This window comes from Camelus ferus, chromosome 3 (genome assembly GCF_009834535.1).
Source record: "Camelus ferus isolate YT-003-E chromosome 3, BCGSAC_Cfer_1.0, whole genome shotgun sequence".
Lineage (NCBI taxonomy): Eukaryota > Metazoa > Chordata > Mammalia > Artiodactyla > Camelidae > Camelus > Camelus ferus.
In genome coordinates this window covers 26,986,198-27,012,794 of record NC_045698.1, presented here as the reverse complement: position 1 = coordinate 27,012,794, position 26,597 = coordinate 26,986,198, and the positions used below count along the sequence as shown (strand labels likewise).

Sequence of the window (26,597 nt, the reverse complement as noted above, 5' to 3'; positions counted from 1 at the left end):
GTTTCCTGAAGCACCTTTTTAAAATTTAACATTGTTTTACATGTATGTTTGCAAGTTATTTCATGATATTTGTCATATATTGTTTTAAATGGTTCTCCATCAAATTAATGTCATCATTTACCACTCCCCCCTAGTGCCTAATTTAAGCAGTTTTGGTTTTCTGCTATTAAAATAACTCTGCTGTTATCATCTAGATAAATTTTGACTTTTGAGTTCATAGATTGATATATTTTCCAATCTTTTAAGAATAATATCCACTGGTTAATAATATAGAAACATACTTGAAGTAAGTGAGCTAAGTAATTTATAACATTGTCATCAGCCTACCTATTTCCTGGAAGACTTACCATCATTGAATTTTGTCATTACTCTTTCTTTTTTAGAATTTAGCAGACAAAATGGCTTCTCATGGTTTTAATTTCCATTGCTTTAACTTACAAGTAGAGCAGTATTTTTTCCTTTCGTGAAGTTACCCAGAGTAATTTTTCTTATGTGAAGTCTGTGCCAGTTGTAAAGTGTAAAATTAACATTAGGTTCAGCTGCAACTGACAAAAAAAGAATAAAATCCAAAGGACAAAAAAAAATTTTAACAGTGGCTATTTTCTTCCTCACATAAAAGAAGTCTGGGGACAGTCCAGTGCTGCCAGGCACTCCAAGTTGTCAGGGACCTGGGCTCCATAAATGTTATTCCTCTATTATCCTCAGTGACAGTGTCTGTGCTCCAGTTGGCAGGAAGGAGATGAGGGGGTGGGGGGGGATAAGCCACTTCCCTTTAAGGACATTTTCCAGAAGGTGCGCACCACTTCTGTTTATATCCCCTTGGCCAGCACTAAGTTTTATGTCCAGAAAAAAAAAAAAAAGGGAGGACAGAGAACACATTGACAAGCAGTCTCTGCCACACGTGGCCAGTCCCCATCTCCCATTAGGGCTGGGAAAGTAGCAGCAGTGCGAGGAAAAGATGGTGCAGTTCAACAGGGGAGAAAATCAGAAAAGAGCACCAAGACCCGGGCCGGCGCAGGAGATGGGTGTGCAGTGGAGGGAAAATCTCGCCTGTGGGAATCAGGGTCTCTCGGATCCTGGACTCCTTCTGGTGCTTAACCCTTAGCCTTCTCGAATAGACCTTCCATCTCCTCCCCAGATTCTCAACCCTTTCCAAGACCCAGCTCAGATCTCAGCTCCTTCTGCAGCCTTCCGCTACCCGCCCAAGCACCTACTACTTACCTGAACCTAGATGCCGAGCTAGGTCTTGTTGCGTTTTCATTTCTCCATGTGTAGGTGACCCAAAGAGACGGCACATTTCTGGAAAGCAGGCACAGTACCTTACATCTTTCAGTGGACATCATCCTTCCATATTCTCTTATTTTAGTTTAGGAATCCCTGCCAAATATCCTGTTTTGGGGAATCCAGGTTTAAAAAATCCAGTGAATGTAATTTGTTCAAGAAGACATCAAGTGTTAATTTATACCACCAGCTTTCGTGTTCTAGTCGGTACACAAAAAATGGGCACTAGGATAGGAACATTTCGGACTTAGTAATATGTTTTTGTTTTGTTGTTTGGTCTTGATTTTCACAGATCTGCTTTATAGGTAACTCGGAGCTATCAAAGAGTATACTCGTGAAAATTGTTACATGTAGCTCGAAACTGCATTTCAGGGATGCATTAAGTGCGTGGCACATGGGAGGAGGGAGCCTGATAGTCAAGATGTAATACTCTGTTTCATAAAAAAAGAGTATTTGCCCATTTGTTCACAAATATGTATCAAGGGCCTACTACCTACTAGGCACAACGTCAGATAATGTGGGGTCAGATTCTCTGGGGGGTTAAGGATGACTCAGACTGGGATGCAGCTCTCAAGAAACTTTAGCCTGGTAGTTGAGAAACACACACTTAGGTGTTAGTATGTAACCTTTTAACTGTTCCTTTAACTGTTGGAGAGTGGAACAAACCCAATTAACAGAAAGAGGACATTGCTGTGCGTTGATCAACAGGCAACCTAGTAGCTTAAAGCAGCCCTTGACTTAAAAAGCATGGGGAGTGGGGTAGGGATGAGTGTCAAGGTGGAGCAGACAGTATGAATCCAGGTAGGATGTCAGGTATTCTGACTGTAGGGGTGGAATTTGCATGAGCCTGAATGGGCTGAAATTTGGGCCTTTGCAGTTGTGTCTGTTGTTAGGTGTTACCTGCCATGCTGACTCTTACATATTTTGCCTCTTACCTCGGTATACCCCGGGGTTTCGGAAGGGGTGTAAAGAAAAGAAGACGTGAAAGGCAAGAGAGAGCCAGATTGTTGAGGATTCCAAATGCCAGGCTAAGAAGCTGAGAGGCAGTGGGGAGCCATGGACAAGTGTGGTCTTGAAATAAGGTGAAGGAAACACCCAGCTTCACATTTCCTCTCTATCAGATATTTACTGTGTGAATTTGGCCAACAACTTATTTCTTAGGTGTAATGAGGATAATGATGCTGACATCACACGTGACACACAGTCACGTCGTGGTGCCCCACAAAAGTCATTAAACATTTTGTTCAGCATAACACGCTGTATGTAATATGGCTAATGAGCCTTACTGAGCAGGCTATAAACGACAACTTGATAAAATTATAAATGAATTCATTCTTTTATAGCTACAAAATTATTCAACAGATCACTCATCCAGATCTAACAGCTCCACTTCCAGAAATGTCTTGACACTTCTTAAGTAGTCATGCTGAGGCTTGAGGAAGGAGGAACCCCTGGGTCTCTGAGTCAAGGACACCGCAGGGGATCCAGGTGCTTGGGCAGCCCTCTTCTGTGCTTGCCATCCAGGGAGGCCCCTCAGCCTAAAAATACCTGCCTGCCTGGGAGGGATCTGGGGTGGAGGAAGGGAGGAAGCAGTGTGGGAGGCCTGCGTGATGTGAGGAGTTTGGGAGAGAAGGTGAGAGGATGCCAAGGAAACCTTGTTTAACTGAGCGACTTGGCGTAACACCAGACCCTGTCCTTTTTCCTTTGTTGTGGAAAACGAAAGGTGCTCAAGAGTGAGGCATCTCCCTGCTCCCCCCTTCCCAGACCCCATTCTACTCGGCTCTGGCCACCTAGAGGTGGCAGGAGCGTGTGGAAGGGGAGAGGAGGGTAATGTGAACACCAGTGGGTTCCTGGGTTCTCATACTTAAGCTGCTCCCCTGTCGAGGCATCTCATGTCTTCCAATTCTACGCTTCTATCCTGATCGTATTTGGGGAACACCGTCCCCCTTCCTATGCCACTCCCTCCTGGACTTGGAGAGCCTTCTGAGCCAGGGACCCAAGGGTGACTGCTCAGCAAACAGGTGATATTCGGGAGGCATTTCTGGTTGGCATCTCTGGCATTTGCACCTTATAGTGTCTAGAAACCTTGAGATACTGAAGAGGCCCCGGGAGGTGGGAAAGAATGCAGAAAGAACGCAGAGGTAAGAAAATACATGCGTCCTCATCTACTTCACCAACCAGAGAAAGCCCTTTCGGGACTGTCTAGCTCTGGATTGCAGATGGTACATCTGGACCACCTCAGCTCATTAGCATGCATGTCTTACTGTGCGACAATCAGAAACCAAGATCTGAGGTCCGTGGAAAGGAGAACTGTGCTTGGCAGATTGAGGGTGGGGAGAGAGGAAAAAGAAAAAAAGGAAATGAGCAACTGGAACTTGGACGAAGACAGCTCTGGCTGAGCTAATGAAGTGGGGGCTTTAGATCTTTGGCTTGAAGGGAATGGACATTAGGGTGGATGCAGGCAAGGGATGGATGATGGATAGAGGTGCCCGGGAACATCCCACCATTAGGGGTATACAGAGTCCCATCAAAGGGTACACAGACGTGGGTAATTTTAAGAGAATCAGTTTCCAGATCGCTGTTTCCATGCGTTCTTTCCTAAAACTGATTCCTCTGAGGGCAGATCCCGGATGTCATGCTAGTTCTTATTCCCCATCTCAACCTTTGCAAAGGCCCTGTGGCACTTTTCAAAAGGAAGTTGTACCTGTAACTGAAGCAGCATCTTACTGTGGTGCACCGCCTTGCAGGGGAGTCCTCCAGGGCACCAAATAAAGGGTCAACTTGAAATATTGGTACATATTTTGCATTGATTTTAAGTAGAACGAGGTGAAAGATTAAGATTATAGTTTCAAATTACAGTAAATTATGTGCGTTATTTTCTTAAATATTTACTCAAACTCATAGGGGAACAATTTCCTTTAGTTTTTCCCAAAAGGTATTATGAATCTATATTTATTTTTTAATTTGAGTCCAAGTCTCCTGTTTGCTTCAACTTTTCTGCACCTTTAGTGACCCAGTGGCTTCCCTTCTTTTTCCTGGTAATTTCTACAAAATATTGTCTTATCCTAGCAGTGAGCAGTAGTCATCTGTAATACATAAATTGATCTTAAAAAAAAAAAAGCTAGCTTTCTTTTTGTTTAATGATTATTTTTAAATTTTATAATTATTTTGTTTCACTCAATTACATACCAATATAATTGCAATGATAAATCAATCTGTAGTATTAACATGTAGAGTCTTGTGGTGATAGGGAATTTTAACTTTTTCAATTCTGAATTAATAATAATCATAATGAATAGTCAATCTAGAAAAAATTTAATATGTAAAACTTCAGTTTATGTGCATATTTGGCTGCTGAGAATTATGATATGGTGAGCAATAAAAGGTTTCCAAGCTTTAAAGTATATCATACTTAAACAAAATTCTGTGGGTAACATAGATGGAAATAGGAGTACAAAGAGGAATAATAAATGATGGAAAATTTCTGGCTGTTAAAGAAGAGCTTGTTCATGTGCTTTTGAATAGATTGAAGGTAGGTATTTCATACATTTAATTGAGTAATTTAACAATTGTAAAAGTCAGTGTGCCAGAAGTTATATATTTCTCAATTATTTAAACTTGCAATAAAAATGTTATATGTTAACTTAAAAATGTGTGAGATATATAATTTTTCCAAGAAAGTTAAGAGTTCCCAGAACAAAGTATCTGGTAGATCTCTGCCCTGAGAGGTGGGAGACCAATGCAGAAAGAGGCGGCGGGTGTTGGGGGAGGGTGGCGCCCAGCGGTGTTGCCATTTTGTCTGGAGCTGGCGTGGTGCCCACATCACCCCAGAGCTGTCTTTGCTTTGCTGTCAGGATGGCTTGTCTGGCTCTCCAAGAGGACACGAAGCAGATGGACCTGAGCTGGAACACTTCACTCCCCGGCGTGCTTGCTCGGATGCGCACAGGCGTGACGACGGACTCCGTCCGCGGGCCTGACTGTAAGTGCGCCCTGCGGTGCACCCTGTGTTGGTCACAGCCCTACAAGAGAATGGGGGTGACGCATGCTTGCGGGGAAGCTAATTAGACTCCCTGGAATGCTAACACCTGGGGAAAGCCGCCATGTAAGTGAGAAGATACGGTGTTCAAAGTACGTGATGGAAGGTGTGGGAGAACGTGGGTTATTCTGTGAGCCTCCGTGGCCTAGAGCCCAAGGTGACGCTGCGCGCAGGAGTTAGGCTTCCCCAGGCTCAGGCTTCCAGGCTCAGCTGGGCCTCTCTGTGCCCCTGTCTGTGGTGATGACTCAGCCTTCTCATTGACCTCATCTTCCCTCTGCTGGTGCTGCCCGCTCGGTGCATTTCGTCCTCCTCTCCTCTAGCTCCTAGGAGTCTCGCCACTTGCTTGGGATGGTTGCCAGCAGAGGCTGTTTTGGGCAGAAGGTACACTGGGTTCTCTGGGTCTAAGTAAAAGCCAGTTCCTTTCAGAGTCAGTTTCCCAGTGGCTGCAGACGTTACTTTCTACGGTGTGCCCAGTTCTCACAAGGACAGGCTGTGTCCGGGAGTGTTGACGCGGGAGCTGGCCTGGCAGGAACACGGCAGGTGGGAGGGATGATCTGAGGCCAGCTGAGACACCCCATTGGCAACAACAACCAGAACATAGGGAAATGAAGGGTGTTCTCAGGCAGCCACAGCCCTGTGGTCCCCATGGCTCTGGAGGCCAAAGAAAAGCATGAGGATGTGAAGTGGCACCTCCAGTTTGAAGTTAAAATCATAGCCTGCCCAGTCTGCCCTTTCCTTAATGAAGCCGAAAGTCGCTTTTACGATGGGGAGATCTTACTGCACCGTGGCGTTCAGATCAGTGGTCCTCAGGGTGGTGTGTGAGGCCCATGAGGTCAAAACTATTTCTGTAATGATATTAAGATTTTTTTTTTCTTTAAAGCTCCTTCTCTCCGGAGTGTGCAGGGGAGGAAAATGCTTTCCTCTACCCTCTTAGGGTTCCTGGCTGGGTCTGAAAAGTAAACTGACAAAGACAGATGAATAGGAGAAAAGTAGACACTTTTTAAAAAAATTTTTACATGTACCCAGGAGCCTTCACAAGAGAATAAAGACTTGAAGAAGGGACCAGAGAAGGAAGTTTTTATACCTTTCAGACAAACGAACAATAAATCTGTGAAGAACAGACAAGGCAAAAAAGTTTGGGCTACACATAGGAATATGGTAAAGAAATAACTAGAAAGATAAGAGTTAGTTTAATAAGGTTAATTTGCAGATTCTTCTGGTGCCATCTCTGGACTGATAAGAGTCTATCTCCAGTAAAAGAAGAAATTATTTTCTGCCTTTAGGCAGATAAGGGGGAGTTTTTTCTATGTTTACTGCTTCTTAATTGCCTTCAGCTCAAAATAAATCTTAGGTCAAAGAGGCATATTTTGTAGTGACACACTCTGGTTTCCTTCAAGTGTGTCGTGGAATTTTCCAGAGGCTCCGTGACATACGATGACATCTTTGCTCTGACAAATACAGTGTATGCTTTTGTGTTCTTATGTTTTAAAGGCTCCCCAGCTTCAATTGCTACTACAGTAAATTTCAATAGCTGTAACCCAGTAGGTATAACAAAAGCTTTGGCGTTTCCAGTTATTTTTAAGAGTGCTAAAAAGTCTCAAGACCAAAAGAATGTAAGAATTGCTGCCTTAGATATTTTATGTCAGCACTCGTTTTGTAGATTTGGAGAACAAGGTTCCAAAGAGAGGAGATCAGTTGCCTAAGGTCACACAGAGCTTGAGGCAGAAAATTCTGTACGTACCGCAGTGCCCAGGTGACCTTGCTGCTTGGCTACTGACCACAGCAGTGTTCATGCCCCTCCAAGTATATGGGTCAGGGTCTCATCTGCCCCTTTGGCCTCCTGCCTCCCTCTCCACCACCCCTGGGAAGGAGGGGGTCGTTCAATGTAAGAGAATGCAACAGAACAACGCGACAGGAGGCCACTGATGTTAAGAAAATTGGCAAAGTAAGGTTTCCCTGTGCTCCCTGCTGAAGGCTGTTAGGTTTCTTTGGGGGGAGCCTGGAGCCGATCAGTCTGGGACCGAGCAGGTGAGATCGAAGCAGCGGAGCAAGGCAGATTGCTCTGCAGCAGGCTCAGTTTGGATGAAAGGTGACCAGATGGAAACCGTCAAGGTCTATTTTGTTTCATTTCTTGGACCCCAACCTTGTGATTCAAATCTGTCGTGACTAAGGTTTTCTTCTTTCTGTTAACGTACTGCTCTTAACGCCCTTTCAGACACCGTGGGGGATAACAGTTGGAGCCTTAGAATCGTCTAGTGCACTTGGCCATCCATTCAGAGTTGTTTGTGGAGTACCCACCATGTGCCTTACACAGATCTGGGCCCGAGGGATATGGCGGTCACAGACAGACACAGGCGCTTCTCTCATGGAGACTACCTTCTAGCAGAACAGTCCAGCTCCTCCTTTTCAGATTCCGGAGGCTCAGAGAGGTGAAGTGACTTGTCCACAGTCACACAGCTAGGTGAAGAAAGAATTTGCTGAGAATCCACCATATGCCTGGCCCCCTGGGGCATACAGCAGAAACAGGTGGTTCAGTCTGTGCCACAGATGAACTTGTTAGAGAGTTGAGACATATGCCCAACATAGTATTGTAAGTATTTAGAGGGCAAAGACTAAGAGAGTATAAAGTAAATGTTTAATTGCTTTAATTATTTAAGGGCACTTTTTGTTTAAAAAAAGTCATTCGGGCGTTAGTTTTTTGTGTTTGTTATTTGTTTCTTTAAGATTCCATTTATCAAGCTACACGTTTAAAACAAGTTCTCTCAGATTCTGCTTATAAATGGATTAGGTTTGTAAATCTGGAAAATTTGAAAAACCACTTTTGAAAGCCTTGGATGAAATGTTGTATCACTCACAAATTCAGTTGAGCTACTTGAAATGTTTTCAACTGCCCGTACAAATTTAATATGTTTGATTTCCTTTGTAAGTAACTTAATTGCCTGGTTTAACAAAACATCTTGAGTACCCAAATAACCTCTTAAAGAATTAACAAGTCACACTCTTATAAGTGTGGTGAAGCTTAAGTTTTCTTAGATGTGTCAGTACTATAAAAACAGTGAGATTTCTACTTAAAATCGAAAGTCTAAATTAGTTACTCAAATTAAATTAGCTAACATTTTAAATTGAAATGTCAACACTGACCTGTTTAGAACCCAAATAGGCCATATTATCCTAAATGTTCAGATATCTAAAATACCAAATGTGCACAGATATCTAACACTATATATATATTTTTTTTTCTTTCTTTTTTTTTTATAAATGGAGGTACTGGGGATTGAACCCAGGACCTTCTGCATCCCTAAATATTCACTCTATTCCTCACCCCCCCTTTAATATAAAATGTTAATATTGTTGTTTGATACTCTTTAATATTCTTATGCCAATTTTAACTCTTTCTGAAATAAATTAGGGAATAATTTAGATCGTCCTGCCATATTCTAGGAGTTACCTTCTTCTGGAATTTTGGGGGTTGCTTTCTGGGCTTCCTGGAGGTTGTACATTAATCAGCGATTTTGACCTAGATACTGACTAGACCCTTACCTGTGGCCCTGACGTCAGGAACACTTAAAGTGGTGTCCCTAGGCATGATTCTACATTCAACTTAGGCAATAACTGTTGTTCAGCTTCCACTGAGACTTGTTATTTGAACCATTTGATTTAATTTTGTTTTTTTGTTTTTGATCTTCAGTCAGACATGTAAAAAGTATTTTGTGTCAATACCCTGGAATTGAGAGAATCCTGCCCTGTAGGATCTCTTCTGTTTTTAGAACCTCCTAACTCCTAGGAATAATGTCATTGATGTGTGTTCCACTGAGGGCAGTGAGTCATTTCCACACATGACTCATGATCAGTCCTTCTACTTTAAAGTCACATTTTAGGATGAGGCCCCAATCTTCAAGAAATTTAGAGCTGTGCATTCTTTTCTCTAATTCTATCATGAGCTTCTTAAAGGGTTACATTTTATCAAACATACCTCTTGATATCCCTCCCCGCACTTAGCACAGGAGACTCAGCACATCTTTCGATTAACAAATGTTTCAGGAATTAAATAAGAAACTATGATGAAAAGGTAGAGTCAGGCGGAAAACTGAGTAGCGTTGATTGAGTGGAGACAGGGAATAGATGTTAGTCTTTGAGGAAGTTTAGGAGCAAAGAGGATACAAATGAATGGAAAGGAAAGGTGTAAGGAAGAAAACTGTTGGTTGACCGCAATGAGTGAGTTTTGAGAAATGTAATAATGAACAAACGTATTGAGTGCTTACTACATGCCAGGCTCTATTGTAAATGTTTTCTGTGTTTTAACTAACTCATTTGACCCTCCAAATATCCCTGTGAGGTAGGTATCATTATTCTTGCAATTTTCCAGAATGAGGAAACTGAGGCACAGGGAGGTTAAGTCATTTACTGTTCTACTGGTTACGTGCGCTGATTTACTTTAAGATACCTCAGCATAAACTTAAGTATAGTGCTTGTATGTATAATTGAACCGCAGCCTCAGAGATAGGCAGTGAGCCTTTGAAGTCTGCTAATCAGGAATTCATGCCCCAGAGGTGGCCGTGTCCCCAAAACCCCCTCCCCACTCTTGCTGGCGGGTGGTGCTGTCAAAGTGTAGTTCTGCCTAACTTGAAGTGACTTTTTCATGCATGGTGCTTGCTGGAGTGCACGAGGGTGAAGCAGGGCCAACTCAAGCTTACAAAAACAGATCTGGGCTGACAATTTTGTGCCCGCTTGCCAATAAACGTTTGCACTTTTTGCAGAATTTGAGCTAAGATTCACCGCCACGGCAATCTGTGCCTGTGAGTGAGGTTGCTGGGAACTGCTCTACCCCTGATCACCAGAGGTTACCATTATCAGGCAGAAACCCTGACAGCCATCTAACTGCCCCATTGCCAGGGGCAGCCTGTAGCTGCTCATGTCACACGGCTGGAAGGTGTCAGCACTGGTATTCATCCCTCGGCTTCAGCTCCTTGATCCACACGCCACGCTGCTTCCCTGTAAGAGGAGACTGAACATAAGCGAGTGGGGTATTAGCAGAGGGCCAGGGTTTTGCAAATAGCCTAGCGAGAGACAATCGTATTTGAGGGGAAAGATTCTTTGGAGTCAGGAAGGGAAGAGATAGTGGTGTAAGGTTAGCGGGTGCCTCTTTGAGTAAGTTTAGAGGCAGAGAAATGTAAGCAGAAGAATGTATTTCCTTGGACTTGGTTGAAAGAAAAGGTGTGGGGGCTATGGGGCCAAAGCCTCTTTTGTTTCTCCCATTTACACTCTTGTGCGAAGCCGGGCTGTCTAGGACCCGGAGTGGGAGCTTCTCTGAAGGGAAACCGAAGGGGGCTGAGTGTGGCCTCAGGGTTGAGGCAAGGCATCTGTCCCCACCTCTGCTGCCTGTCAAGATGTCAGGGTCATCCAACAGGAGGCCTGGGATACCTGCCTGTCCTTCTAATGATCAGTGAGCAGAGGAACTAAGTGCACCATGAAGGACCAAGTAGCTCGAGACACTGGCTTGGCAGGAGGCAGCCGGTCTGGAAGGGGGAGGTGAGGGGCACCGCAGTCCCTTCACAAAGCTTGTGGGAATGTTGAGGATGCGCCTGGTGAATTTTAAGCTTCCCTGAGGTCAAAGGGGAGGGCAGTCAGTTCTGGAGAGATGAAATGACTCTGCCTTTTGTTCCTCTGCAAAAGCTGTTGAATAATTCAAGGCAATGGTAGGGAAGTGGGCTCAGAGCAGAGACATCCTGGTGGGTTGCCATGGGACTGAGTTCTCAAAGGAAGGGCCCCTCTCCCTCTTGTGTCCTCCTTGGCGTCCCCGGTCCTGCTCCCACGCAGCTCCCAAGGAGCCAGGCTCCCTTTTCAGCCTTGGGGATGAATGTCCACCAAAGAGAGGCCCTGGAGGAGCTTCAAAACTCAGGGGGACGGGGGTGGGTAGAGCTCAGTGGTAGAGTGCATGCTTAGCATGCATGAGGTCCTGGGTTCAATCCCCAGCACCTCTTTTTAAAAATATATATGTTTGAAAAAAAAAACCAAACAAACCTCAGGGGGAGACAAGCAGACGTGAAGAGACCAGCTGACTCCCCCTCAGGTATTTGCCTTGTACTGAGAGAAACAGGGGGCCCTGACAAGGGGAAGGGGAGAGATGGAGAGAGGGGCTGGCTGGCTCTGGAACCCCATGAACCTGCTGGGCCTCATCCCTGCCTGCCTGTGGCGTGACCGTGGGCTTCCTGCCCCGACCACTGGAGACAGTCTCTTTCCTCCAGACAAAACCGCTTTGTAAGCAGCCTTCCCCATGGACTCACTTTCAATCTAGACTCGTTGATTCTCATTCAGAGAAGCAGACATCAAGCCCTCAAATTCAGCAGATGCCCACCTTCAGCTGGATCTGAATTTATAATCAGACACCTCAGTCAGAGAGATCATAATCAAACTGGACTTGGCCTCCAAATTCAGCTGTCAATGTAATATTATTGTATCCTCTAACACTAAGAAAACACCTTGGAGGCACTTTGAATGCACAAAACACCAGGCTGTTGCTCTTGTAAGAGCAGCTGTGCAAAGGTCCTGGCACCAAACCCAGTTACTCCGCAGAAGGCCTGCCTCCTGCTCTCCTCACCATGGGGAAGACTGTCTCAGGCAGCCACACATGAAGTCAGAGAAAAGGCTGTCTGTCCAATATAATTGTGCTTCATTCAGAGGATGAAGTTTTCATATAGTTTTCAGTCTACAGTATTTGGAACAACTCAGCTTTAAAAAAAGTATGTTATAGCAATTCAGTCAGTCATAAACTAGTTTGAGAAATATTGGCAGCCACATCAAGGTTTTGCATGGGACAAAGGAGGGGATGTTGATCTCAATAAACCTGTCAATCATCTTCAGTATTCCCCCAAAATACAGAGTCAGGCAATAGCTGGGTGGGTGCAAGTTCTTACTCAGCAAGTCAGCTCCCCAGTGCCTTAGAGTCAGTCACTGCCTGGGGTCTGATAACTTGCAGGTATCCAAGGAAAACTAAGCATCTGATTTCATTAAAATAGATGTTCTCACTTTTTTGTAAAGTAGCTCTGTCTTTTATTTTCCCACAACATGTAGCTAGGACCTAGGGGTAAGCTGGATGATGTGAAGGAAGTCTTAGAGAGAGAGGATTGGGAGGTGGGGGAGGGGGCTTTGGGAGGAGGGGCTACTATTCATAAAGACAAAGCATTAAGAATCCACTCATTCATTAACAAGCCGAGACTGAGCACCACAGAGCTGCTAGGATTCAGGGATGAGATAAATCAAGACGATAATAACAATGATAACAGAGCACTTGCTGTGAGTAAACTCTACTCCAAGATGCTATGGCCCGAGCGTTTGCGTCCCTCCCAAAGTCATAGATTGGAACTTAACTCCCAATGAAAAAGAATATGAAAAGGAATATGTATGTGTGTGTAACTGAAGCACTATGCTGTACACCGGAAATTAATACAACATTGTAAATCGACTATACTTCAATAAAAAAATAAAGACCTACTTACTATAAGTAAAAAAGAAAAGAAAAGCAATTTAACTCCTAAGGTGATGGCGTTTAGAGGTAGGACTATTGGGGGATGATTAGATCACGAGGGCAGAGCTTTCAGGAACGGAATTAGTGCCCTTATAAAAGACCCCAGGGAGCTCCCTTATCCCTTCCTCTCTGTGGGGACACAGAGGAAAGACAGCCACCAATGGGGAAGCCGGCTCTTATCAGACACCGAACCTGCTGGGGCCTTTATCTTGGACTTCGAAGCCTCCAGGACTGTGAGAAATTAATTTCTGTTGTTTGTAAGCTCCTCAGTTTATGGTACTTTTGTTATAGCAGCCTGAATGGACTAAGACACAACCTTTCTATGTCTTAGGAAATGTGTAATCTGGTGGAGAAGAACCACATATACCCAATTAACAATGAAGCACAGGAGAGTATAACCAATATCATAAGAAAAAATAATAAAGAGGTATGGAATTGCACAGGAGGGAGACATAAATTCTGAAGTTAGAGTCAGGATGGAGGAAGGTCTTCCTGGAGAATATATGTGATGGCAGTCCCCAGCACACCCAGCCTCCACTCGAAGTGACAATAACGTGGCTGCGGCTCTCACCCCCGCCAGCTGACCACTTGGGACGCTGTGGGACATATTTGGATGGGTGCTTTGAACCCACATTGTACTCATTCTACTTCGAGAGACTGGAAAGCTGAAAACAACCCTTCTGAGGCTTCCTTGCAGCTAGAGCTCTGCTTGAGAATTTGACTCTGCCCGGGAGCTACCCTTGCATGAGATCTGGGAGGCAGACATGAGGCAGAGGCTGTCCTTTGTGGTGGTGACTGATGAGTCAGCTCCAACAGATCTGAGTGTTGCAACATCTGACCTCCAGGGTCCAGCTTCATGGGGTGAGGCAATCGGGGTGACAGCAGTGGTCATCACAATAAAGCAGCAGCAGTGGCCTGTTGTCTGGATGCCATCAGTGATTTGATCTTGAAACCAAAAGTCCATTGACAGCCCCCTGACTTCTTCTCCTGCAGCATTTTCAATATGAAATTCCTAGAGTGGTTTCTGTGTCCTGCTGAATCCTGAGAAGTAGAGATACTTTGAAGGACCAATTAACAACTCCTATAGATAAGTAGTAATATAGAAAATCTTACAGCTGATTTGGGCTTGGCCACATTCGCTGCATCCGTTGTTAGCCGCCTGTACGTTGGCCTCTGTTCCACCACCCAGTGTCCTGTAGTTGATAACTGGTGAGCCCATCCTCACAGATTCCCCTTGGTGGCAGCTCTGTCCGTTTGTTGCCTCTCTTCCCTTCCTTAGCCCTACTGTTACCTTCAGTTTCTGCTCTCTGCACAACTTCTCCTTCTCTGTCTTTTTCTCTGAATTCTCTTTTCTGCTACCCCTATCAAACTGCCTGCACCCTTGGCCCTTTGCACTTCTATCTTTGTGCTCTCTCCCTTGGGAAAATATTCTTTCTTTCTTTCTTCACTTCCTGGTTTTCAAGTAAGTGCTGAGTGCTGTGGCCAATGTAAAGATGAGTGGTAAGACTCAGGCTCAAGGAATTTACAGTTTAGGATGAGAGGTAAGTCAGGTATATAAAAAGCGTGTTCCAGTAATAACAAGTATTATAGGAAAGGTGTCAAAAAGGGCTTTGAAAATCGAAGGTAGAAAATCAAGAAGGCTTCATGAAGAAGACAACCCGGGAGCTGAACCTGAGATGGCGTTGATAAGTGAAAATAGACCTCAGGGAAAGGAAAGCATTTTAAGAAAAGGAAGTGGCATGAGAGCAGTTTAGTAGAAGTGAGAAAGTACAAGGTAGGCAGGGAAGTTTTATACTCGTGGCCATAAAGCAATCTGGTAGTTAGATTGTAAGCTTCGTGAGGTCCGGAACCTTGTTCACTAGCTTGTCTCTATTCCCAGGATTCAGTGTTACGCCTGGTACCTAGTAGGCATGGCTGTATTTGTGAAACGGAAGTCTAGAGTGATGAGCACTCTCTTCCATCGTGCTGGTGGATGAGGCTAGTCCGGAGCCCAGCTGCTCCCTCCATCTGCCCTGTGGCAGCTCTGCCATCAAGAGTCAACCTACGATAATAAGCCCCTGAACATCTACGTTTTCCATCCAACAGACAAAGAGCTTCCTCCTTTATCTTATATTCTTAAAAAAAAAAAAATATATATATATATATATATATATATTTTCTTTTTTTTAAATTGAAGTGTGGTCAGTTCACAATGTTGTGTCAATTACTGGTGTACAGCACAATGCCTCAGTCACACATGAATATACATATATTTGCTTTCATATTCTTTTTCACCATGTTACTACAAGATATTGAATATAGTTCCCTGTGCTGTACAGTATGAACTTGTTTATCTATTTTATATATATATATATATATTAGTATCTGCAAATCTCCAACTCCCAATTTATCACTTCCCACCCCTTTCCCCCCACCGCCCAGTAACCATAAGTTTGTTGTCTATGTCTGTGAGTCTGTTTCTGTTTTGTAAATAAGTTTGTTTGTCTTTTTTTTTTTTTTAGATTCCACATATAAATGATATCATATGGTATTTTTCTTTCTCTTTCTGGCTTACTTCACTTAAAATGACAATCTCCAGGTCCATTGTGTTGCTGCAAATGACATTAGTTCCTTCTTCTTTATGGCTGAGTAGTATTCCATTGTATAAATATACCACAGCTTCTTTATCCAGTCATCTGTTGATGGACATTTAGGTTGTTTCCACATCTTGGCTATTGTAAATAGTGCTGCTATGAACGCTGGGGTGCGTGTATCTTTATGAAATAAGGTTCCCTCTGGATATATGCCCAGGAGTGGGATTGCTGGATCGTACGATAACTCTGTTTTTAGTCTTTTGAGGAATCTCCATACTGTTTTCCATAACAGCTGCACCAAACAACATTTCCACTAACACTGTTGGAGTGTTTCCTTTTCTCCACAGCCTCTCCAGCATTTATCGTTTGTGCACTTTTGAATGATGGCCATTCTGACTGGTGTGAGGTGATACCTCATTATGGTTTTGACTTGCATTTCTCTGATAATTTGCGATACATGATATTTTTTTCATGTGCGTATTGGCCATTTGTATGTCTTCATTGGAGAATTGCTTGTTTAGGTCTTCTGCCCATTTTTTGAATTGGGTTGTTTGCTTTTTTATTATTAAGTTTTATGAGCTTACCTTACATTCTTTTGTAGTTAACCAGTCCACTGGGCTAGAGGTCCCACTAACCATCCACTAATCTTGATAGTTAGACTTTCAAAATGTATTCAGAATATGACCACTTCTCACCATCTCGCCTGCTACTTTCCAGTCCAGTGCTCACTTTGCACTCTTGACCCTTCAACAAACACAGCAGCAAGAGGGATCCCTTAAAAAGTATAAATCCCAGCATGTCACCCCTGTGCTCTGCTCATTTCCCATGTTCTCTAGGGCCTGGCGTGCTCTGGCTCCTGGCAACCTTCATGAGAAGCACATACGCTCAGTAATACACCCTTCTACTTCTGTTAATTCCAGGCTAGTAAATTTCTTTCTCACACATGGTGACACGTACACTTTCATCTTCTTCCCACTTTCTTTCAGCTCTTACCTATTACACTGAAATGTGTTCTTTCTTCTTCTTTATTGGTCCCATCTGGAAGCCAAAAGACAAGCTATGTTAAGTCTAATAAATCTAAGAATAGCTATCGAGGTTTAACTACCCTAGTGTTTAGAATGAAATTAGATTGAACGAAGAACCAGTGTTGGCCTATTCTGGTTTGCCAGAACTTCATGTCTACAGAGTCCTTTAAACATCCCCATAACTGTTTCCATTACCTCCCTCTCCTCAAAGTAACCTGCTATTCTTTGAGTTCTAACGTCCTTCAAGTTATAGAATCTTTCCAAAAAATTTCTTACTTGGGATTACCGTGTTTATGGTTTGTGTAAGTAGTGGATAGAAAAAAGGGGCTTTCTTATTTCTTTCCTTGGTAATAAAAATTTTCAACAATATTATTGATTAAATAGTCATCTGTGATGTTCCCTCAGGATATAATCACCACTTATTACATTGATTCTGTGGAAAAACCAACTAATTTATAATGAAAGGAAGAAAGGAGCAAAGGAAGATTATTGCATAAAAGTAGAAGTTATTTCAAAAAACCATTCATTAACTGCCCTTGTTTATTTTTATTTTTTTCTTGAGGCATTGTTGGGGGAAGAGGAGAGATGAGTCCTGACCTCCATTGTCAATCAATTCACAGTATAAAAGAAGCAGCAAAGCAACCACACACACACACACACACACACACACACACACACACACCCCGCTGAGGTAGCCACAAGTTTCAAATTAGATCAGGACACAGAAAATCCATATTAATTAAGATAAATGGCTATGCCAATGAAAAGTCCTTGCCTCTCAGTCCAGCACACCGTCCTCAGAAGCTGAAGGAAGAGCAAACCTTCAGAGAGCTTAAGTTAGATGAGTTCAGAGGAGGAAGCACTCCTGGGAAATTCACTGTTTCATTTGGCAGCACACCTCCTTGTGCTGGTGCCCTGGGCCCCTGGAAATCTACAAAAAGGGAGACCAACAGGACTTTCATTGTTAATTTTTGTGCCCTATACAGAGAATCAAGCCAGGCTAGGTAAGGTGGAAATAAAGGGACAGGCCAGGGCCAGGATTTTCGAACTTGAAAATATTTTGCTGCCTGAGAGAGTGTCTGTAAGCTGACTGTGATGACAGTTGGCTACAGTCCTTAGCAGATGCGCTTCACAAGCATTTTCACATTTAATGAGTCCAGAGAGCATCCCGTGGGGATGGTCAATCACTTATTACCAGATTACGGTAAGGAAGTGGAGGAACCTAAAGGTTTCAAGTGAATGATGGGGACACCAGGAGTGAGTATCTCAGTGTGTTCTCATAAACACTTTTGCTTCCAGGAGAGGCAGGGAAAAGGGGTGGCTTCCAGCGTGAATGTGACTTCAGGGAAGAGGGAGATGGTTTTCCATGTCAACATTTAGTCCCGTGACCCCATGTTTATGTAGACACCCATGAATGCTGCCTGAGCCTGCAGAAACCATTTTGTGCAGTGGACATTCGTCATACCATTGGGCTGCCCAGCACTTTCCCAGTGTCCTTCTTTGGTTTGAAAATTTCCAGATTTATGATCTCACTTCCCCAGGAATGAGCCAGAAACTCATTGACCCAAATTTCTTTGCAGCTAGAGGCATGGGCCCATCCTCTTCAAGGGTACCCATGCAAGACTCTGATTTGGAGGAGAGTCATGAGTGCTGGGTGGAAGACTTCTGATGAGAGTGACAGAGAGACATTTGTTATGCAGAGGCCAAGGCTGCAATGATCCCAGTGGACGTTCCCCTGCCACGCTGTAACAGCAGTGTCTGTCCTGGAGTAAAAACTAGTGTTGGTCATAGCTGAGTAGTCTCTAAGCCTAATTATCTAGCCCTCAATGACATTTGGTGAAATAATCAATATAGTCCAATAATATAACTGAGGTCACCACATTGAATTCTGTTGCTTGCAACCAAGAACTCTTAGAAAGACTCCTTGCACATGGAGAGGATGCCAAAAGTCTCAGGAATCAAAATGAATATTTTAACATAATATTTAAAGCATTTAGGTATTCTAGCCTTGCAACAAAAAAACTGTGCATTGCTTATATTTATTTCAATGTCAAAGAAACAGAATTTCAGAGAAGTCTAGTAATGTACTCAAGCAATTTAGTACACCCAGATTAAAACTACAATCTGGTTTTCTGACTCCTAGTTCAGGCTTTCTCCATGAAAACTTGCCTCATTATGTGAAGATATTGAGTCATATTCTTGATTGAATTCAACTAGAAATGATCAAAAACACACACACACAAAATCTTCCACTATGTGGTTATTGGCTTAGGGCACTCACAGGACTGTAAGCAAGGCTGGGACTTGGGTGGGTCCCGTGGGGCATGCTTACTTCAACTGCAAAATTTAAAGGGGTGCCAAAAATTCAGTGATTGTGATGATCAGATTTCAATGCAACATTTTAAAAATAAAAATTAATTTAAAAATTATTGAACAAAATCTCAAAATTTCAAATAAAAACAGAATCAGTATGACCTATTTTTTATCTCAAGCTCTGATATAATTACTGATCCTGTCTTTAGAGAACTTATACATATTATTTAAAAATAAATTAATAGCACAGATTAAACTACCCAGTTGCCTTCTCAGATATTCAAAGTTTGAATCTTTTTCCTCCTGTCATGTGAATTTTCTCCAGCAGAATATATAGCAGCATCTCTCTGTGAGCATTCCTCAGCCTGTAAACTTGGATTAGATCAGAGTATCTGTGTCCAGACCTGTCTGGATTTTGCAGAAATATTAGCTCTGGCTGAGTCTCTAAAATAACAGAGTAAAGGAGACCAAATGAAACACAAGGAGACATAAGATTAAGTTTTAATGAGCTGTTGGCTGTTCAGCACCTCTAAATAGATGCCTTGATAAATTGTAGCACAATAATGGTGATGAACATTTATTTGACACTCCTAAGCTGCTGATGGTTCTTGTCACTGTCTTTGTGAAGTGGGAACTCAGGTGAGGAAAGTGAGGCTTTGAAGTCCCCAGTTATCAAGTGGCAGAGCCACAGAGAAGCCCAGGTGAAGTCTTCCTGCTCTGCTTTGTTTCCTTTCAAGAAGGTGGATCTGTTCTCCAGCAGAAATCAAGGCATCTGAGGACTACAGAGCATTAGGACTGGACTTCCCCAGCAGGCCAGTGGCATTGTTGGACTGATGGCCGGGGGGAAACCTCACCTTTATGAGTGACAGGAGCGGAAGGAGAGAAAGCGGTGTCCTTCAGACCTGGAATGTCTGAAAAATTGGTGTCTCCAGATACCACTAAATTGTCCCCGCCATGTTGTGAAGTTTATCCAGTCCCAAGGGATAGCCTCACATGCTTTTATGCTCATTACATAATCGTAGAAGTTCTGGCATGAGAAGAATGTCTTCAGAAGTCATCCTAATACAGATGGGGAAACCGAGGCCCTAGTAAGCAAGGCAATTTCAATAGGAAAACTAGGACTAGAACCCAATTTTCCAACTCCCAGGTAAGACTCCATACACTATGCTGTACGGCCAATCAGCGTCAGTCCTCAATTCTTTGTGTCCAAAAAGTTATGCTTCATCAGTGAGGCTGAGTGTCTCTCCTTAAAAGATTTCGTCTGTAGACCAGGGGTCAAAACCTGGTGTTTTTAAGGGCCAAATCTAATTTGCAGGTGTTCAGGTTTTTTTTTTTCCCTTGGTTTGCAAAGTGTTTTGGAAAAATGTGAAGTAGTTGATAGCATTTAAAAATCGAGAGTTTTCACATACAAATCCAGATTTCTGACTTCTTTTGAAAATTTTCAAGATCAGGACACACTGAAACCATTTTCACACATGGCAGCTAATGGCTAGAGTCGGTGGTAGGCTGGAGCCAGCTCTGACTGGCTCATAGGAGCCAGCGATGAAGTGCTCAGAAATGCTGTGGGCTCGTTGTTAAACAGCTGATAGCCTGAAAACAGCCACGGTGGGGTTTACACCTCGGACACTGGCCAAACTACAAATTAGGGTTTTTATTTCTTTCCCTTCCTAGTCCTGCCTCCATCCTTTCCTCCTTCCTCCCTTCCTTCCTTCCTTCCTCCTTCTCTCCCTCCCTCTCTGCTCAGTTACTTGCGGTGCTTTGTCTTGTTTTGGACTACCAGTTTACTATCACAGCACTGGCTAGAACTAAAAAGCACCTACCCTGTTCAGAGAATCACAGTCCCACTGGGCCATCTTCACATATTCATGTCACTCGCCCGGCTAGGGAAGGAGCTGGGATTGGCGTCTCCTGCGGTAGACTCTGGACATAAATTATTGTCTTCCTAAAACCAGCTTGCACATTGTTAAGTAAAGAGTGGGTCATCACAATCTCTTGATTCTAAGCTGTTTTGAAACAGTGTTTATTCACGTATAACACAAAATGTGCAAAATCTAAAAGCCAAGCTCAAGGCATTACCATAAGCTGAGCACCACAGAAAAATACCCAGTTCAAGAAGGAGAATGTTGACAGAATACCCAGAAGCCCCCTCATAACCTCTCCCAATCACTGCCCCCTTCTGCCTTTGCCAAAGGTAACCCCTCTCCCGACTTCTAATACCATCATTTCCTTCTGCCTCTGAACTTTGTATAAATGGAATCAGGGCATATATTCTTTTCTAGCTAGTTTCTTGATTTGACATTTTATTTGTGAATTCCTTCGTTTTTGGACTGGAATTCACCAGTTCCTTTTATGACTATTCCACAATTTATTTATTCATTCTTCTTCTGGGTAGTTTCCAAATTGAGCTATCTTAGCCTGGGTTCCCCCAAGAGGGGACTGTCACCCAAAACAGATGCTTGCCTGAATACATGTCATTCGGGAATATTTCCCTTGGGAGTAGGTATGCAGGCTAGGGAGAGTGAAACAGGAAAAGAGGGAAGGCCAATATATGAATATTTTGTAAAATTAATTACTCTCACAGTTAGCTAGTGTTTAATCCTACCAGCATCTTCTAAGGGACCTTCTGAAATGCATTTCAGAACTGTTTACCAGAAGTAGAAAAATTTATCCAAATTGCCTGTTGGCTCCTGTCTCCCATTGGCCAAGGATCATCCCACCAGCATAAATTCTTCTGTTCTCCTAGATCGTGCACGCATGAGTTTTCCAAGGGAATCCCAAGTCAGAGAGGCTGCATTGCAGAAAGTCAGGTGTACTTGGAGCAGGACCTCGGCAAGGCATGAGCGATGCCTGCAGGAAACCAAAGCCTGCATGAAATCAGTTGCAACAGCAAAGACAGGGCCGAGCAGATATTGATGTTGTACATAAGAGGTGTGCCTATACTGGCTTTTTTGAGTTGCTTGGCTGTGAGCATTCTTGTACTTGTGTCTTGGTGCATGTGTGTATATATTTCTGTTAGGTACGTTCGTAAGAATGGAATTGTTGAAACATAAGGTATTTATGCATTCAGCCCAGGTTTCTAGGTGTTTATTTTATTTATATTCCCACCAGCAATGTATGAGGGTTAAAGTCGCTTCAACATTTTGTGTTGTCGTATTGCTTTTTTAAAATGTCACTAGAAAAAAAAACACACATATCGTTTTCCAATGGCTACAGATTGTTGCCAGACTGTGTCCCCTCCAGTGTGTGGTTCACTAAACACCGTGTTTTGCATCTGGTCATTGGAGTGCTGTGTCCTGGCCTGCAGATGTGCTCGTGTATTCCAGGCTGTTGGGATGAGATCAACAACTGTGCACTTGACCTCAGTGGCAATCCAAAGTAAACAAAGAGAAAGGAACAAGACATGTAATATCCCCAAAAGCAGTCACCACAATTGATTACATTTCATTTATCAGGAAACCATTCCAAGTCTTTGACTAATTTGAGACTCCCTGTTGTGATACAGACTGTCTTCCTCGATGGGATAATTCTTGCCAGTAATATCCAGGGACCTGCTTTTCTCTGCTCAGAGACTACATTGCCTGTAATATGGAATCTTTGATAGAGACACAGGAAGGAAGGAGAGCCCACCCTTCAAGTTCTGGCCCCGAACTATTTTCCCTTAGTTTCAGTCCAGGTTCACCCTCTACCTGACTAATGCATAATGCAATGAAATAGTTAGTGCCCTCATTCTGAAATGATCCCTTGGCTTCCATTAGCCACAATAAAATTTTCTTCCTTGTGGTCATCTTGGCCTGAGCTTTGGAGGAACACCTCCTAGGAGACACACCAAGTCCAGGAAAACTAAATATCTCTAGTTTCTAAGCATCCCTCCCAAAGACAAGGAAGTAGAGTTGGATGAACTTTAAATAGAAGAAGTTTCTACTCAAAAAGCTTCCAGAAGCTCCTTGTGTTCCTCCTCCTCTGTGGCCTGCTGTGGCCATGCCACTCCTTGAGCACTACGAGCAGAAATTCTCCAGTACTGCCTCTGCCCTTTGTGTTGGCCCAGCCCACCTGGCAGGTGTCTGATGCAGGCAGCTCCTGGGTACACTGCTGGCTCACCCTGCTATGCCATCCATTGATGCTGAGCCCACAGTGTGGTGTCTTGGGGGTGGTCCTCTTCCCTAGCAAGATGCTTCACCACTCAAGGCAAAGAAGCCTTTCTTTACTATGGGCAAAAGGAGGGCAACCTAACCCTAACTGCTTGTAATAATGAGCATCCAGGAGATGTCCTCAAGTATCTCAACACCCTCTCATATCCTGAGGAAGAAGACCCAAGGTTATAGCAATTTTTCTTTTGCATCTCTTTCTCTGCCTCAAGGTGAAGCTGGCTTGCTCATGAGGACTTCTGCATTTTATCAACTCTAAACATGCTGATTCACTTGTAGGGAGCAGGCATCGATGACGGAGATGGGGAGCCAGACTTCAGAGCTTTATCCTAGAACTCCTCTACTGTCATGACAGCCAACATTTCTTGCTGGACTTACTATGTGTACTTACTAAGCACTTCCCATGCATTGCCTTTGATTCTGCAACTCTTAGAGGCAATTACTGGAATTAACCAATTTCATGGCTGAGGAAACTGTGCCTTTGGATGCAGAGTTAGGAAGTGATTGAGCTGGGATCCAAACCTAGGTAGCTTGGCTTTCAGAGCCCACACCCTCAGTAGCTATGCTGTACCTGGATTTCTTGCCCTAAATGTACCTAAATGTGAACTTTCAACTCCTAACCTTAATCTGCTTAACTCTGTCTTAATCTGCTTTCTTTGTGGTCCCAGCTCCCAGGGACTGTCCTGAAAATGACTCCAGGGAATTTGACTGGGACCCATCCCCACCCCTTGCCTTCTCTCCAAGGCTCTTAGAACCTTCTGAGACGGGAGGGCTTGGCTTTTGAGCTGTGCAGTGGTGCAGAGCATGGTCTACACTGGGAGACATAGACCCTTCAGCTTCAAGCGCGGCTCCACCATTTAGCAGATGTGAAAACTTAGCAAGTTATTGAACTATCCCAGGCTTGGTTTCTACATCTGCACCACGAAACGATAGTAATGCCTGCCTAATAGGGCTTTTCATGAGATTGGAGGAGCTGGTACGTATAGAACATTTAATACAGTAACGGGGCACTCTGTAAGGTGCAGTGAATATCAGCTTTTCTTATTCACAGAATTCCTGTTCAGTATTTAAAATCTCAAAGTTGGAAAGAGCAAATGGATTCCCTGTTGATTCCTGATTGCTCCAAGTCCTCTTTCCCTTTTCCCTATTTCAGCGCCACCCCTCACCCCAGCCGTTTCACACGGCTTTTGAGCACTCACATTTTTCTATCACCACGTTCTCTTCTGGGGGGGACATAGCTCTTCTGTCCATTTGGGGATGAGTCTGAGCTTTCCCCTGCAGCCCCTGGTCAAAGCCTGTGTCCCTAGGGGATTCAAAGTGCCTCCATTTAAATATTCAGCAACTGGGAGGCTCAGTCCTATGAAGAGCTCTGAATCTTTGCTAGGCTCTGGATAACAATGGATTATCATCTTAAATCAGAGGCCTTTGTTTCTCCTTCTAGACAGCAGAGCTGACTTCTGTTAACAGTCTGAGCCAGTGCTACCCTATAGACGTATAAGGAGAGCTGTAAACGCCAGCCTCATGTGTCATTTTGTTTTCTGGTGGTCATGCATGTAAACAAGGTAAAAAGGAAGAGGTGAATTAATTTTAATAATATATTTTATTTAAGCCAATATCCAAAATATTATGAGGTCAACATTTATTCCATATATAAAAAAAAAGAGAAAATTTCCATTCTTTTATTTGAACCCAAATCTTTAAAATCCAGTATAAAATCTGGTATGTTGTTTACACTTACAGCACATCTTCCTTTGCACTGACCGCATTTCAAGTGTTCAGTCACTACACATGGCTACTGGCTGCCATATTAGACAGAGCAGATCTGAGCCACTGGTCCCCAGAGTCCAGCATCCTTAGACATTTCCTATTACACGTCTCCATCGTAACAGTGGCAGCACATACACACAGTGCCTGGCATGTAGGAGGAGGGTGATGCGTGCGTTACTATTTCCTTCTAGCTTTCGCTTTTATTACATCATCCTCACACTGACTTATCCTTTGCCTCTTATATTTGTTCTCCTTTTTCCAGGTGCCTGGAAGGGAATTGAGAGGCCTAGATACAATGTTTATAGTAGTGTTACGCGGCATCCCCAAGGCCAAAATAGCTCATCTGGCTAGAACTAAAATTTGATCTCTGCTTTATAGACTTCACCTGGAAGAGTTTAACTCCTTTATCCGGAGTGTGACTTTGACATTTGCTTGATCCAGAGTCAATGGCTTACTCTTACTGATGGATGGTATTCATATCCAGAAAATGCACCGAGCATTTTATTAAAAGAACATCAGCGAGCTATGCGTGAGAGTTGACATCTTACCCCAGAAGTGTTGTATCGCTCATGTCAAGAACGCATTTTCTTGTCAGTACATGTGATTGAGGTTAAATCTCATACTAATGCAGTGGTTCTTAGTTAGGAAGCATATCAGTGTTACGTATCTGGGGGAGTTTCTCAAAATGTTTTTCTGCCCCAAGAGTCTAGCATAAATTAAAATCACAGAAGCAAGGAGATGTATATTTTGACTCCGACACTATCTCCCTTTCCAGTAACCCTGTTACCACCTTCCCTATCAGGAACCAACATCCAGGTGGCTTTTCAGATAGAAAGCACCTAAAGAGCCACTCTGAAACAAAAGTTTAGAAAATCAAAATAGTCAAACTTCTAGCAAAGACCATACTATCTGCTCCTTGAGTCTCTGTCCTTTCAAAACAGCCTCTCTTTTCAGTTAACACATAAAAGCTCCGACTCAACTCTCTTCTCAGTTGTCACCGTGGCTTTCTCCAACATCTGTCCCTCTCCCCCTGTATTTCAGGTGGGGCATCTGAGAAGCAACCACGAAGTTCATACAGCAAATCAAAGGATGGAGCCCACATTGAATGGAAGGCTCTTGTATCTTATCAATTTACCCAATACCATTGTCTTTCTCTGTAGAGGTTACTCTTTTATACACATAAATGAGAATTAGAACATCTTGACCCTGCTCTTTTCAACAGTATAGTTCTGCAGTGACGCATGCTCCCATCCATCTCACTGGAACATCTGCCGTAAATTTGCTTTTAAAAGACATTCTCTTGCAATTCTGTCAACGGCCCTTGCGTTAAAAATGAGGAAAATATGGAAACATGCATTAAAATATTCGGAAATAAATGGCATCTTTATTACATAAAAGCTCTCACATGTCTCAAAGGTACTGAGAATAGAATAATTTATCGTAAATGAGATTATTATTGCTGGGAAAAGGTCTATTTTAATGCCAGTTTTCTTGGAGATTATACCAAACCCTAACAGTCCACTGGGGGTGTTCGTAAATGTATAAGTCAAATACTTAAAAGCTTTAAGTGGAAAATACACGCTGATGCAGCACTCTTGGGGAAGACAGAACATATTGTTTGTTCTTATCTTTAGGGGGTCAGCTCCAGTGTCCAAAAAAAAAAAAAAGAAAATGAAGATAATGACTTCTCTGAAACTAAGATGAAGATCTGCTGTGCTTTGGGGTTTGAAAACAGTGTCAGAACCTCAGACTCTCAGCCTCCAGGGTCTCCAACAGCTGGGTGGTGTCCAGTAACAGGGATACACTCTTCAAAACAAATATTGCCTTGAGAAAATTTTTTCCTGTTGTTCTTTTGGGCACATATTTCGCAAGAAGATAAATGGGAATTCAAAAAGAAAACTGGAGATCTGGAGTTAAGAAAGAGAGTGAAGT

At 43.2% G+C, this 26,597-nt stretch overlaps 1 long non-coding RNA gene across 3 annotated transcripts in view; it reads left to right on the top strand.

Annotated features, from left to right (window-relative positions):
- Nucleotides 1–26,597, top strand: part of LOC106729663 — a 196,816-nt gene that overhangs the window by 94,648 nt on the left and 75,571 nt on the right. For all 3 annotated transcript variants that reach the window (XR_004316519.1, XR_004316517.1, XR_004316518.1), the window contains one exon: nucleotides 5,136–5,260. This is a non-coding gene — a long non-coding RNA (uncharacterized LOC106729663). The remainder of the gene's footprint in view (nucleotides 1–5,135; nucleotides 5,261–26,597) is intronic.